This window comes from Xiphophorus couchianus, chromosome 2 (assembly GCF_001444195.1).
Source record: "Xiphophorus couchianus chromosome 2, X_couchianus-1.0, whole genome shotgun sequence".
NCBI classification, from domain to species: domain Eukaryota; kingdom Metazoa; phylum Chordata; class Actinopteri; order Cyprinodontiformes; family Poeciliidae; genus Xiphophorus; species Xiphophorus couchianus.
In genome coordinates, this window is record NC_040229.1 from 26,596,520 (window position 1) to 26,610,551 (window position 14,032).

Consider the following 14,032-nt stretch of genomic DNA (forward strand, 5'->3'; position numbering starts at 1 on the left):
TCAGGCGTGTCAAAATTAGTGTATTCCGCAGACGTTTAACGCATCACGCCAGTCATGTGATCAACATCCGGATGTAAGAAGATGACAGCAAGCGGTAGAAGGAGGATGTTTTTCAATGACTTATCACCTGAGCAACTAAAATCATGTGTGATTTTAGTTGATTTAATCACTACTGAATGTTGCAGCTCAAATTGAGACTCATCAGAAAAGTCACATAAATCCTCCTCTATTCCTCATGCTAATGTTTGGTTTTAATTTCAGCAAATCGACTTTACTAGACGACTAAGTGCTTTGAGTGATTGGTGTTAAACAACTGAACAGGTGTACCTAATAAAGTGGCCAGAGTGTGTACTCTCTCTGGCAATTGAAAGTCAAAGAATTTTCAATACATTTGTGAGGTTTCTATATTGAACTCAAATATAAATAATAAAAAAAAACAACTAACTAGTGAACATGTAAACATTGTGTCACAGAGGGGGCATTTAAATTACAAAATCACAGCAGATGCCTCGTAAGAAGCGTGGCCACTGCATGGGCTGCGTTTGGAAAGGAGGAAATTACATCAAGGCTGGCTGGGATGCTCACGAGTCTCAACTGGAGACTACTGAGCAGGAATATGATTGCATGAGAGAGGGGAATTATTATTAAAAAACGAGAAGACCACCAATCTAAGACCGCCTTCACGCCGTGAGGAAAGTTGAGGAGAGAGCGAACAGGAAGTCTTCTTTCCCTCAGGAGGAAGCCAAGTCTGGTTGCTGCAAAAGCAGCCGACCCCGTGGCTTCTGTCGGGAAGGAATGCGCGCGCCGGAGACAGACAGACGGAGAGCGTACTGTACAGAGGATCACCCTCCACTCTCTCACACCCTCTCACTCACCCATTGAGTATCATTTCCTCCTCCCTCTCTCTCTCGTTCTCTCTCTCGTACACACACAACACACGCACACACACTTTCAGTTGCTGCGCTCTGACGGATGGGAAAACACTGCCAAGGAGGAGTAAGGGGTGAGAAGAGTGTGTTTCTTCTCCTCTTCTCCACTCTGGTGTGTTTTCTGGCGTTCTCTTATGAGCTCTTAATTTCAGCCCCACACCCGAGGATGAGGAGGATCTATTTGTGAGGAAGACACAGCAAAAGAAGAGGAAACAAGAAGCAACAGGGTGGCCAATTCTGCGAGTGGCTGAGGATCTTTTTTTTTCTCTCTCTCCAGGATCGAGCAAGGTATGTAAAGAAAGCCGAAAGCATCAAACGTTGATGACTGTAATTTCCTTCTCTTTTTTTTCTTACCTCTGTTTCTGAAAAACTTATCTCCCTCCCAAGCTCGCATTGTTTCCTCCTGCTTCCGCTTATTCATCCTCACATAATAGTTTTGTAAACGAGAACATGTTGTTTGTTTTTGTTTTGTTTTGTTTTTGTGCATTTTGGTCATATTCCTCCAGTTTCCATGTTGGTTGTTGAAGTTTCCCTCCAGGCCAGCATTACTGTTTATTCTCCAAAGGGGAAAAGACTAATTTCTCAGGTGGAGTCTATCCCCTGGAAAGGCAGCAGAGGCTAGAAGCAAGAAGAGGCGAGGACAGCTCCCTCTCATTGCTCGCTCATCAGCTGTCACTTTACACAGGAGGCAATTAAGCTGGATTGGCAGACGACGCTGCCGGTAGCTTAGAAACAGGCGTGTGGGAAGACGCACGGTGCCATACGATAGGATCCAGGGTGAGAGGGAGAGAAGCAGCTGAAGAAGGAAATTCCCTTTGTTCATTCAACACAAAAGCTTTTTTTCCTTCTGTGAAAAAAAATTAAAATCCTGCCCTTGCCTGTGCAAAAACTGGCCCCGGGGCAGCAGTTGTGAAGCTTTTATGATTTTGCACAGAGGTGAGCGCTGTTTAAGTGTGCTGACTGCAAGTGGCTGTACAGGGAGTGTTTGTTGCTCTTACCTTTAAAGAGAGCATATGAAATTAATTGCGCTACAATCATATCAAGCAAACTGTACATAATTTCCCTTCCCTTTAGGAGATGCCCCTCCTCTATTGCTTGTTAGCACAAAGAGCAAAAGATCCAATCATATGTTAGCCCAGCCCACGTTTCAATGCCTCTGGACATGTTGGAGATGACTGCTGAGGTTAAACTTGAACATCAGTAAACAGGAAGGAAGGACATTTCCTGACGTCGAATGCAGTCTGATTGTTACAAAGCAAATAGATCTACAATGTGAATTTCATTTCGAACCATGTAAGATTTATGGAAAATGGTCTAAAGAAAGAGGAAGTAACTACTAAGTCTTATGAATGTGGACAAAAATGACTTGTTGATGTCAGAAGTCAGAGGAGAATGAGCAGAGTATTTTTTGTATGTGATTAAAAAAAAAGGTAAAAGCGGTTTATATAGCAACTTACTGCAACCAATGTTTCCAGAATACAATCTGCTAACACACAACAATACGAACCTATAAGTGGATGTGCTACAGCAGCAGATGCCCACACCGGGTGTAACCCCATTGGCTACAAACAGCCAATGGGAGGTCAACAAAATCTCAACACAAAAACATTGCATGATCTAATGAGTCTTGTCTTCACCTGCAGTATTAAGATGCTGAAAATGAATTCATCCTTCCTGGTATTAGCAATTCAGGCTGGTTGTCATGGTGCCACGGTGTAAAGGATATTTTCTTGGCACACTTCTGCCTCATTTCCACTGAGCAGCACAACAAGGAACAATGTGCTTTGGTAAGCTATTTTATGTTTCCAATGTGAGAGCAGCCATGCAGCCGACCCGTACCACACAAATCCTGGAACCCCTTCAGTTGTGGGTCCACTGGACAGTGGTACGGTACTGTTAGGGTGGAGCTAGTGGTGTCACAGTCCGTTGATCGGTGGACAGTAAGACATCATACTAATTCAGCTAGGATTTTACCTTACCGAACTGTGGAAACTGCAGAACAGGGTCTTTTAGTACCGACTGATCATCCATTAAATGTCACAACCCATTTGACTAACACTCCGGACAATATCCATCAGTTTCTTACCACACTTTACCCATCTTCAGATGGTTGCTTCCTGCAGGATAAGTCACCCTGTAACAAGACCCAAATCACCAAACACATCTTGAATTTGACAAAATGTTATCTGTACTCCTCCAGATCTCAACCCAACAGAGAGCCTTTGGGATGTAATGGGACTGACATTTTGTGTCAAAGATGTGCAGTCAACAAATCTTGAGAGATGCTGTCATATCAGTATGGATCAGTACTCTGAGGAATACTTCAGATACCTTGTTAACTCTATAATAAGAGGTTCAGTGTGGTCTTAGTAAGGTGTCCCTAATAGTCCGTCCATCCATCCATCCATTTTCTAACACCCTTGTCCCCTAGTGGGGTCAATAATTATTTAATGAAAACTTTGTATCAGACTGTTCTGATGTCCATTTATTCTCATTAAACATGACAGACTGCCTGCTGATTAAACCATAATAACCTTCACCAGGTAGATGTTACTTACTGCATTTCAATACAGTATCCTATGAGGAAATGATAGAAAAATAAATTAAAATCATGGGCTGTCAGCGTGGGAACAAAATGTCCCCCTGGTAGGAACAAATTAATGCATGATCAGTAAAAGCTTCAAAGGACCAAAAGGTCCAGCCCCCTCTGTGGCCTTCACTGTGGCTATCGCAGCAACCAGAGAGAAATTCAAGTTTTTCACTTCACATGCCTTAAAAAAATCTCGCATTGTTCAGGTCTTGTTTACTTCTGTGACTGAGTAAATCTCCTTGAAACCAACAAAGGCCCTCCATGCTCAGTTTTTATCACAAACCCTTCCTGCAGCCATTTTTCAGCACGGATAAGATAAGAGCCGATGCAAAAGTCGGCCCAGGCACCGGCGGCGAAGAAGGCCTTTTGATAACGACTCGAGTGTGGCAATGAGCTGTGAACTCCTTTAAATATTCGTTGTTGGGTGGTAAGGCAGTTATTCTGTGTTCGGAGTGTTTGGACAAGAAAGGAGAGATATTGCATAAGCCTCCAGTCTATTCATTTTAGTGACAGGAAAGTGCTGGTGTATGCTCAGTGGGATGTGTTTATGCAGAGACCCCTGAAGTGAAAAGCGAGCATTTAAAACAGCCTTGTTCCGCTGCAGGATTGTTCGCGCTCGCTTTGTGCTTAGTCTGTATTCACACAGTCACAATCTGCTCCGTCTGAGGGACTGAAGACATGTGAGGTCAGGAATGTGAAGTTCAACCATCAGTCAATAGTTGACGGCCACTTTCCGTCACCTCGCCTTAAATACGCAGACGACGATGTGCTGCCTCTCGGAGATGGTTATAGCAAGTCCTTCATGGCTCACTGACCTTTCCTGACTAGGAGGAGTCAGTGAACTGAAAAAGCAATAATGTGCACCCGTATTTACTCTCATGCACAATAGAAATGTCCTGATTCACCTCTAGTACACGCCCCATGGTTCCAGAAAGGGACTTACACTAGTCGGTGTACATCTACACCGACTGGACGAGGCAGAGCTGACAGAGCAGTTGTGACAGGTTGTTTGGCAGGAGCCCCCAAGGTGAAATTTTAAAGTGTGGAGAATTTCAAATTTAGAACAGATGATCAAACCCCTGTTGAAACAGTAGAGCAGCTGGAGGGCATCAGATCCAAACAATCTTCTGACTGAGGGAAACCTTGTGATGCCCGAATCGTGCCAGAACGATCAGGAGGACGGAGTTAAAAAGCGAAATCTAATGTGGTGGTCACGGTCAGCTTGGAGGTCCTTATCATGGCTCCGCAAAGAAATCTAAACCTTTTAATTTCCTGAGAGGAACTCTGTGTACCGCGATGATCCCAGCACACCGAATCCTGTCATACATCAGATCAGAGAGCAGACAGAGGAGGGTGTGTCTGAGTGAAGACGAGCCAGGAGTCTGTCACTTTATCTCACGGTGAGCAGACGTGAGCATTATGCCAGCAGTATAACTGCCTACAGGAAGCCAAATATAACCCCAGTGCTCTGAAGCTTATTAACTAATAGACACTACCTTTGTAGTTAGCCTTCCTAAGCCGTGAACCTACTTGGCACTTTCTTTATCGCTTGTACACAGCATTACACGATTAACCAGTGTGTCAAGGATTAGGTGCTACATTCAAATTTTTATTCCTCTGAATTTCGAAACACCAAGGTACACTTGAAATTGGTTCAGAAATTGCACAGAAAATTGAAAACTGAACAGGTTTGGGTGAACTACGTGGTCGTAGTCTATTTTGTAGACAGATCCACGATGCCGGAGTGAATTGTCAGGTCTGCTGCAAAAGTGTGAAGACGTGCATCTCCACATGTCAGAACCGTTATATTTATTTGTCTCTTTTTTTTGTATCACCCTCCTCATCAAAGAGTGTTGTCAGCGTGACTTGAGGAGCGAATGTTTCATTCTGTAGCATTGAACCGCCCTCCGTTATGGGACATTTTTAAGCTTTAATTTTCTTTTCAGGTCACATGCGCTGTCAGCTGTAATCCTGGTGTGAAAGAGGCAGATATCCTACCCTTCATGGCGCAAACAGCTGACTGAGTGTTTCTGCTAATACAAACAGAGATGGAGACAGATTGCTTCAATCAATTTCTAGGATTACTCTTACATGCACATGCTGGCCTGCAATGGATTATGAATATTATGCTTGGAGACATTTTGAATATTGATACGGTTACTTATATGTGTGTTTAAAGCCAGTAGAGAATTTTTCCGAGGTCCTGGTGTGAGAATATTTTCTAAATAATCATTTCACATCACATCATTCTCCATGTCTCCATTTGGGCCCACCATGTTGGATCTGGCAGCAACATCTGGTAGTGAGATGGAGAGTACTTAGCCACCTTAATACCACAGAAGAAGAAGTGAGATGTGGAAATTTTTGAGTCAAGAACTACAAGCAGTCCAGTCTGATCAGCTGTTCCTGGTGTGACTGAAGATGCTTGTTTTTGTTTTGTTTTTTAATAATACTGTTATTTGTCTGCCTGACACACTCCTGTGAGATTTCTTCTTTACAGACATTCCTAAGAAGAGTTTTTTCTCCTCTGTGTAATCCCGAAGAGCCCCCTGTTCCCTTATCATTCACTGGGAAACCTCCCTTTACTCAACCTAAGCAGCCCATGCTGTCTGTAAAGGCAGACACCTCTTAAGCGGAGCTGGAGATAAGGGGCTGGATGTTTATGCCTGCCTGCTGGCTGGATATCCAGAAATCAAGGCAGAGCTTTTCCAGTCAGAATCAGGAGGAAGTTGTGTGTTACACTGGTGAGCTGGAACTGCATAAAAAAACAAAACAACAGACAAACAAAAAAAAACCCTGCACTCTTTTTTTCTCTCTATCTGGGATTAGATCAAATAAAATCAGATTACAGCAGATATCTTTTTTACTCGGGGCTTTTCAATAAAGTCTGGGAAATTATGACTGTCCCGCAAACGTTTTGAAATATTCCTGATCTGGCACGGCCGAATCAAATAGCTGAATCACCTCCTCAGCATGCAGTCAGGTTATACAGAGAAAAGCTAATGATCCAATTTATTGATCCAGCTCTGATGAACGAGAGACTCTACAGAAGTTGCGGGACACTGGCCCTATAGGACCGGACTCTGAGAGCCCTGGATTAGAGATAAATCCAATGAATAGTATAATTATTCATCAGCAGAAGTAGATCGGCTGCTTTTCCATTTGTTCATTGTTATATTTTCTGTTAGTTCAATTTATCGCTCATGTTCCAAATCAGTAACTATTAATCGTCAATTAATTTGTTCAATAGCAGATTTACACTGTGATTCAGTTTGAAACTTTAAAAAAAATAAGCCAAAAGATCTGAATCGTTAAAAAAATGATAATTAAAAAGCCGTAAAGCACATTTCTGATCAAATCTCACTTGCGCATTTTAATAGAAACAGCTGCGTTTATCAGGTTTGCTAAGAGTCCTCTAATCCATCCGTCACCCGTCCCTCCAAGAAAAACACACCAAAGAAAATCCCATTGAACCATTTCCAACTGAGAGTATAACCGATTAATAAACACCAGCAGCAGTCAAATGATTACATTCTCCAGACCCCCGAAATAAACAGCAGCCGCTCGGAGAGGACGGAGGTGTCTTGTTTTTCTGAAAACTCTTCTTTTATTTGGTTTATTTGCTCTGACTTCCAGACGTCGCTCTCCAGAGGGTTCACACCGGGTTCCCCTGTCCTCAGCCTAACTCTCAGAGAGAGAGAAAATTGCAGTTTCAATTGATCCTTTAAGCTGAATTACCTCCAAATAGATGAGTGCGTCTTTGTTAGACAAAACAAAGTTGGAAAAAGGGATGCCTGTAGTTTCACGTGTGCATGAATGAGATACTGTATAGAGGCCAACAGAGGCAAATGGCATCGCCTATGATGGCAACTTTCCCTCCATACCAGACTCCAGTGATCTGATGATATTCTAGCAGAGCTTTCAGAGCGTTACGCCTCCCCTGCTCGTCAATCCTAAGGATTCTCAGCAGAAAGCCGTGGTGATACTTTTATAACGTCAGAGCTAATATCAGCTATCCTCGTCAAGTGGCATCGTTGGGCATCCAGCATCATCCAACACCTTTCTTTACATGCGTACAATGTCGCAGCTCCAGTGAAACAGCTCTGAAGTTTTAAATCCCTATATCTCAATAGTGTCTCAATCACAAAGTGAATTTCATTACATCACAATCCTCATCTGTATGTCTGCGGGTTGCTTTGAGCTTCCTCACTGTAGATTTATTTATTTAATTATTTTTTCTTATCGAGCGGGCGTGGGCGTTTGGGGGATCAGAGAGGCATTTCCTCTGTTTGTGCAGCTCCAGAAATGAATAATCAAGTGACAGACGAGCTGCGGCAACTCTGACGAAGGATTGCCCAGTGGCTTTTGTGAATATTAATGCAGTGTTTGCTCTGTGTTTCACTGCTTCTGTGTCTCGGGTGAAGCGCAGAGCAGGAGAAAAATGGCCCTGGCTCCTCTGAGCATTAATTCAGTCGAAACGGTTAAATCATACTAGAACAATCTGCCACAGGAGGACAGATGGGTATTTATGAAAATATGGAGTTCTGCAGACGAAAATCTATGATATTAGGCACCCTAATTTGCTACTTTGGATTGTTTTTAAACCATAAATAAGTACACCAAAGTATACTTTAAAAAACAAAAAAAAAAACATCAGAGCTTTATGTCAGTGGAACTTGATTTTATTATTTGCATATTGTAAAAGTATTCTTCCCCGTTAAATTCTTTAATGTTACAACCCCAAACGGCGGTGGGGTTTTATTGAGATTTTTTGTGATATGCCAAGTAAAGAGGATAAAAAAAATGACACCTAACTGCTGAAATTTTAAATTTGAAAAGGGTTGTGCATTTGTGTCTATGCCCTTGGGTCAATTCTTCAGACAGCTACATGTTCTTTAAGGAATGTCTACCAGTTTCTGAAAACTTTGTCTTAAACTCAGTCAGATCTAAACGGAGAGCCTCTACAAACATTAACTGGTATATGTTTGTAGACCCAAATTGATTTGGGTCTGGAGGCTGACTGGGTCGTTTGAGCAAATGGACATGTTTTAATCTGATCATTTAATTCCCCACAGTGTCATGCTGCCACCACCGTGTTTTTCACTGTGGGAGTGATCAGGCAATTTGCTAGTTTTCCATCATTGGAAAATGATGTTTTCCATCTGTATGCCTCTGACAATGGCCAGGTCACCCTTTCCCATGTGTTTGCAGTTTCCCCAACATGACTTGTGACAAACTGGACAATAGGCATGTTAGCTGTAATAGCTGTACTGTCAACATGTTCGCCTACCTGAGGTGAGAATCTCTGCAGCTGTTCCAGACTTATTTATCTGCGCAAGTTTTCAGCTGTCGCATCGTACTGTTTGCATTTTTAGGTGATTTTTACTATGTTACTTGTAACGCTTCATTTCTTTCATAATTTAACCCTCCGTTAAACTGTTCTAGAACCGGATCCCTGACCTGTCCGCTGTGTTCTTTGTTCACAGCGGACATGATGATGCTGTTTGTTCTAACAAACCTGAGTCCTTCACAGAACAGCAATATTAATGCTGAGAATAAACACAGGAGTGTGAATGCTTCTGCATGGCACTGTGTGAGTTTTTAATCACGCAGCTGTAAATATTTACTGTTGGTAATTATTAAAATGTGTGCCAAGGTTTTACTGTTCAGATTTTAAAATCTAGCTTTAAAAAAGTGCTAAGACGTTGCACATTCACTTCCAAATGCAAGCAGTGGATTTAAAGCCACCAAATGTCAGATGCAAGATGAGAGACCCTCTATGCACTTTCAGACTGTCATAAGAAAGACAGTCGCCGCTCTTGGAAATTTGATTTCAAACTGGCTTGTCTTCAGCTGTTTGCAATGAGAAGCAGGGACACATGTACTTTAGACCCACACAAAATAAAACTGTGCATACAAACGGTGATGTATGAGCCGATTTGTTAGAAGCAAGGTTTTCTCTGCATCTTCAAACACAGAGCTTTTGATTTCGTCATTTCATCATGAAAGTTGCAGTTTTTGTTTTGTAATGGAAAATGCCAGCTTTCATTTTTGGTGGGAAATTGCATTTGTCTCTCCTTAAAATCCCATCAACAATCTTTTTCAAAGTAGTGGGAGGATATTCCCACTGCTATACTCCTGAAAAAAGAAAAACAACTCTACTGTGACGTGCTTGATCTGAACAAAGGGTTAAACACTGATGTTACTTAGTTGCAGCTGATTACATAACCTCCTACTGTAGACACGTTGAATAATATATGTATGTTGAAGTATGTAGTTAGGAATAAAATGTATACTAATCTGACTTATGAAAAGAACAAAAGATTGTACAACCTTCAAAAATGACACATTTAATATTTAAGATAGAGATGACATATTCCACTCCAACTATGGGTTTTGAAATGATCAGTGTTGAAGTCTGGGATTTAAAGACTGGATGTTTTATTTATTTATTTATTTTTTAGGACTTTTTATGTTTTTATTATAGTCTGGGATTTCCCCCCCCCAGAATGCTATGCACCCATATTTTGCTCAAACACATTTTGAACTCATAACCTACAATCTTGTGTCGCGTATCGCAGGCAGTAAACAATATTTTATGGTTCTATAACCAGTCGCTGTTTTCCACTGTGTCGTCTGCTGGTGTTTTCCGCTGATCTGCGTCGTGTGACCCAGACAGTGGTCCATGTGGGGCAAAAAAGGAGCTAAAATACAGCAACAACTTTTGCTGTAAGCTTTGTCTGCCTACAAATATGTGACATTGAAAAAAAATACTTAATAGTCAAATTATCAACGGTTTATGTCGGAAGAGAGAGCTAACAAAATGAATTTAGCACCTTAGAAAGCTGATCAGTGCGGAAAACATCCTTTGCAGGAGCAAGAGAGGTAATAAAAATATTCATTTTCAGCGAGATAAGTCAGACAAAAGCTGGTGTATGAGAGCTTGTGTCTGCACACCTGTTGACAGTGAGCACTGGAGGGTGGGGTTAGTGCAAAATGAAGAGTTTTTGTTAACACAGACAGGTTGTTCATCAGTGTTTGAAACTTTTGAGAGTCGTTTTCTCAGGAATCTGGTTTCCCGAGTGCCAACTTTCATTTGGCCACATCATCTTCCATGTTTTTATTTAAATGTATTTGACATCATTAGAAAGCTTAGAATGCACACTTTCAGGACCTATAAATAACTCCAAACGCTTCATAGGACACTTGGTCATGGTTTTATCGCGGCCTGTCACATAATGTGTGACTGACATGAAATACAAACAATACAAATAATAATGACGTCTGCTGTGTGTGAGTTTGTCGGGAGGAGTTCATAATACTGAAGCGCTGATAAGTGGTGTTGCTTTACTGCATCTTTATGCAGCAGATCAATGGAGATTTGTTCTACTAAATGGTTAATATTTAAATCAATCAAATGTTATTTGTATAGCACATTTCAGCAGCAAGGCGTTTCAAAGTGCTGTACATCATTACAAACACAGAAACACAATGCAACATAGAATCAACAATCAAAACACAGCATTAAGTCAAGTTCCATCAATAAATTTGTAATTGATTACATTTCAAATACAATCCTAAACAGGTGGGTTTTTAGTCTAGATTTAAAAGAAGTCAGTGTTTCAGCTGTTTTACAGTTTTCTGGAAGTTTGTTCCAGATTTGTGGTGCATAGAGGCTGAATGCTGCTTCTCCTCGTTTGGTTCCGGGGATGCAGAGCAGAACCGGAAGACCTGAGAGGTCTGGAAGGTTCATACAACAACAGCAGATCTTTTTTTTCCATTTTTTTCTCCAAAGGGTTTTTGCGGCGTTAGTGGCTCGTATTTTTTCTACAGTAGGCAGACAGGAAGGAGGGTGAGGAGAGGGGGGAAGACATGCGGCAAAGGTCGTTGGGACCGGGAGTCAAACCCGCGATGTCCGCGTCGAGGACTAAGGCCTCCAAACGTGGGGCGTGCTAACCCCCTGCGCCACCACAGCACGCCCCGCAGATCTTTAATGTATTGTGGTGCTAAGCCGTTCAGTGATTTATAAACTAACAACAGTATTTTAAAGTCTATTCTTTGAGCTACAGGGAGCCAGTGGAGGGACTTTAAAACTGGTGTTATGTGCTCTACCTTCCTGGTTTTAGTGAGAACGTGAGCAGCAGCATTCTGGATCAGCCGCAGCTGATCCAGAATGCTGCCACATCGGCTGAAAAACCCTAATTGGGCTGTTCCTAATTAAGTATTGCTTTAGAGTCTTCCTGTCCCTCTCAAAGCCAATCCCTACTTATCTTCAGCTGCTTTACAGACCTTTTTCCACTATTTATTGAACCTATTTTTCTCTCCACTGGTGAAGCATTCCCTGGGCTGATAGCTACAAACCTACGCCCAGGTTATAATCAATCAGTCTGTGGGGTTATGTGTCGCAGAGGTGTTTCTGGCGTAAGATCTGAGCCAAAATCTATTTTCTATTCTCAGGATTTGTTTTTACAACGACTCAGATCTGCTAATGTTCGATATTCTGCTAATATATGGCTCTGTGGAAGTTGTTGTAGGGGTGTGTATTCTCCCTATATGCTGTTGGACTTAGAGCATTGGTATAAAAGCAGAAAAGCAGAGACGCTCGGGACGCTGAAGGTTGTACTTCTGTGTGTTGAGATAAACCACTGGCACATGTAAACGCAAAATCAAATGTCTGCCACAGCTGCTGCAAAGCTTTTTATATTTTTCTGTTGTCACACACACACACACACGCACACGCACACGCACACACACACACACACACACACACACGCAAACAGGGATGATATGCTAAATAAAGCCTCACTATAATCCATGAGTCATTATGGGCTCAAATGACTCTAATTTCACATTCAACGTGTAATATAACAGCTCTCTCTAATCCGTTTCTACTATAATTACTTAGAATTTAAACAGGCACCAAAATCACATTGGCGTGTTATTGGTGAATAACAATAGGTGACTCTATTGTTCATTATGATAATGGGGGGGGGGGAAAAACAAACGATTCCACAGTCTGTTCGGTTTAGGGCAGCCTTGCTGCAGAAACGTATGAGCTAAGAGTTTGAACTTCCAGGCATTTGGGGGCCATTTGAGGACATAACAGGAAGTTATTATTGACAACGCACCAAAGTGAGGTGGGTCAAAACCAGAACAGCCTCGTTAATGAGGTGCGATCCCGCTGCGATGGCCAGCCAACCAACACCTCCGGTAACAATCTCTGGATCAGAACACAAACACTTCCTCAACTTCTAGGATATTTTTATTTATTTTTATTTTTTATTGGCTGTTTAAGCCGACTGCCAAAACACCATTAGCATTTGGATGAGGAGGAGTGGGGAGCTTTATCCTTTCACATCCAAGGTATTTTTGGCTGCGTGGTACGGACTTGTGTGTGACCTCTGACCCCTAGAGATGACCTACGCTGAATCTACTGTGGCTATTTTCAGGCCCGAGGAGTATGTAAGCCTTCTCTTAACGTGATGATGTTTTCTATCCAATATGGTCGTAAAAGTCACTGCTGATTAAAAGTTTAGTTTTTTTAAGCGATTGGCTGCAGTGTTGGATCGGATCCTCAAAGCACTTGTAAAGTAACTCTTCAGTGACATTCTGTTCCTAATGGATTATGCAAATGTGTTCTCAGGCAATTTTTTAATCATTTATATATCGATCGCACCCTATCGTTAAGTGCACTAAAAGCTCCAGTCCTCTTGTTCTTGCTTCTGTTCAGAAATATCTCTTGTTCCATCTTCGTTTTCAAAAAGACTTTCCTCCGTCTCGCTTTTGTCTCGGATAATACGTAGATTTAATGTGACAAAAACATTTTTCTCCCAATCTCCAGTTAAACACAAAATAAAACTATATTTCTGTTGCATCTTTCTTTTAAGCTGCCTCCACTGCTTTTATTTTGTCCCCAAGGATCCCATTAACTAACCAATTCAATTTCTGAATCACAAAAGAGAGGATCTCTTGTCACTGAATTCTATGAAGGGCAATGAGAAACTCTTGCTCTGAATGAAAAGCAAACCCCAGATTAGTATGTTTGGGCTTAATTTTATTTATTTAATTTAAACCCTCCCTACTTCTGGGTCATGCACAGATTTTTTTTTTTTCTAAATGCCAACCTTTAGTCAAATGTTTCCTCTTTGCTTTGGTGGAAGATGTTAAAACATGAATATTTATGCAGCCAGTAACAGTACAACAAAGGCCTGACTATCGTAGCGGTTTTCTTTTGCGTTGCCATGTCTCGCTTTGTTTTGTTTTGGGGGTTTTTTTCTGCCATTTTTGAAATTCCCCAAGGACTACTTGTCTTTGGGTAGGAGCTATTTTAAATCCCGGGGTCAGCCGATGATGACGGGGAACATTTCCAAGAGAAACCAGATGAGCTCTGCGTGTGGTTGAAGCAAAGTCAGACAAACAATGCCGGCTTTTTTTATTTTGTCCGGGGACGTGCCGCCGTGTCCTCTCTGCATCGCAGACACAGAACGTCTGCAGGACACGTCTCCTTAACTTC

At 41.8% G+C, this 14,032-nt stretch overlaps 1 protein-coding gene across 2 annotated transcripts in view; it reads left to right on the top strand.

Moving 5' to 3' along the window:
- The first annotated feature begins 596 nt into the window (after positions 1 to 596).
- shisal1b (shisa like 1b) overlaps positions 597 to 14,032 on the top strand; it is a 52,340-nt gene continuing 38,904 nt past the window's right edge. Inside the window, exons 1-2 of one of the 2 annotated variants that reach the window (XM_028044875.1) lie at positions 597 to 1,003; positions 1,082 to 1,217. The gene's annotated coding sequence lies outside the window, so the exon portion shown is untranslated. Of the gene's footprint in view, positions 1,218 to 14,032 lie in introns of both variants that reach the window. The other variant, XM_028044884.1, reaches the window with a different exon arrangement.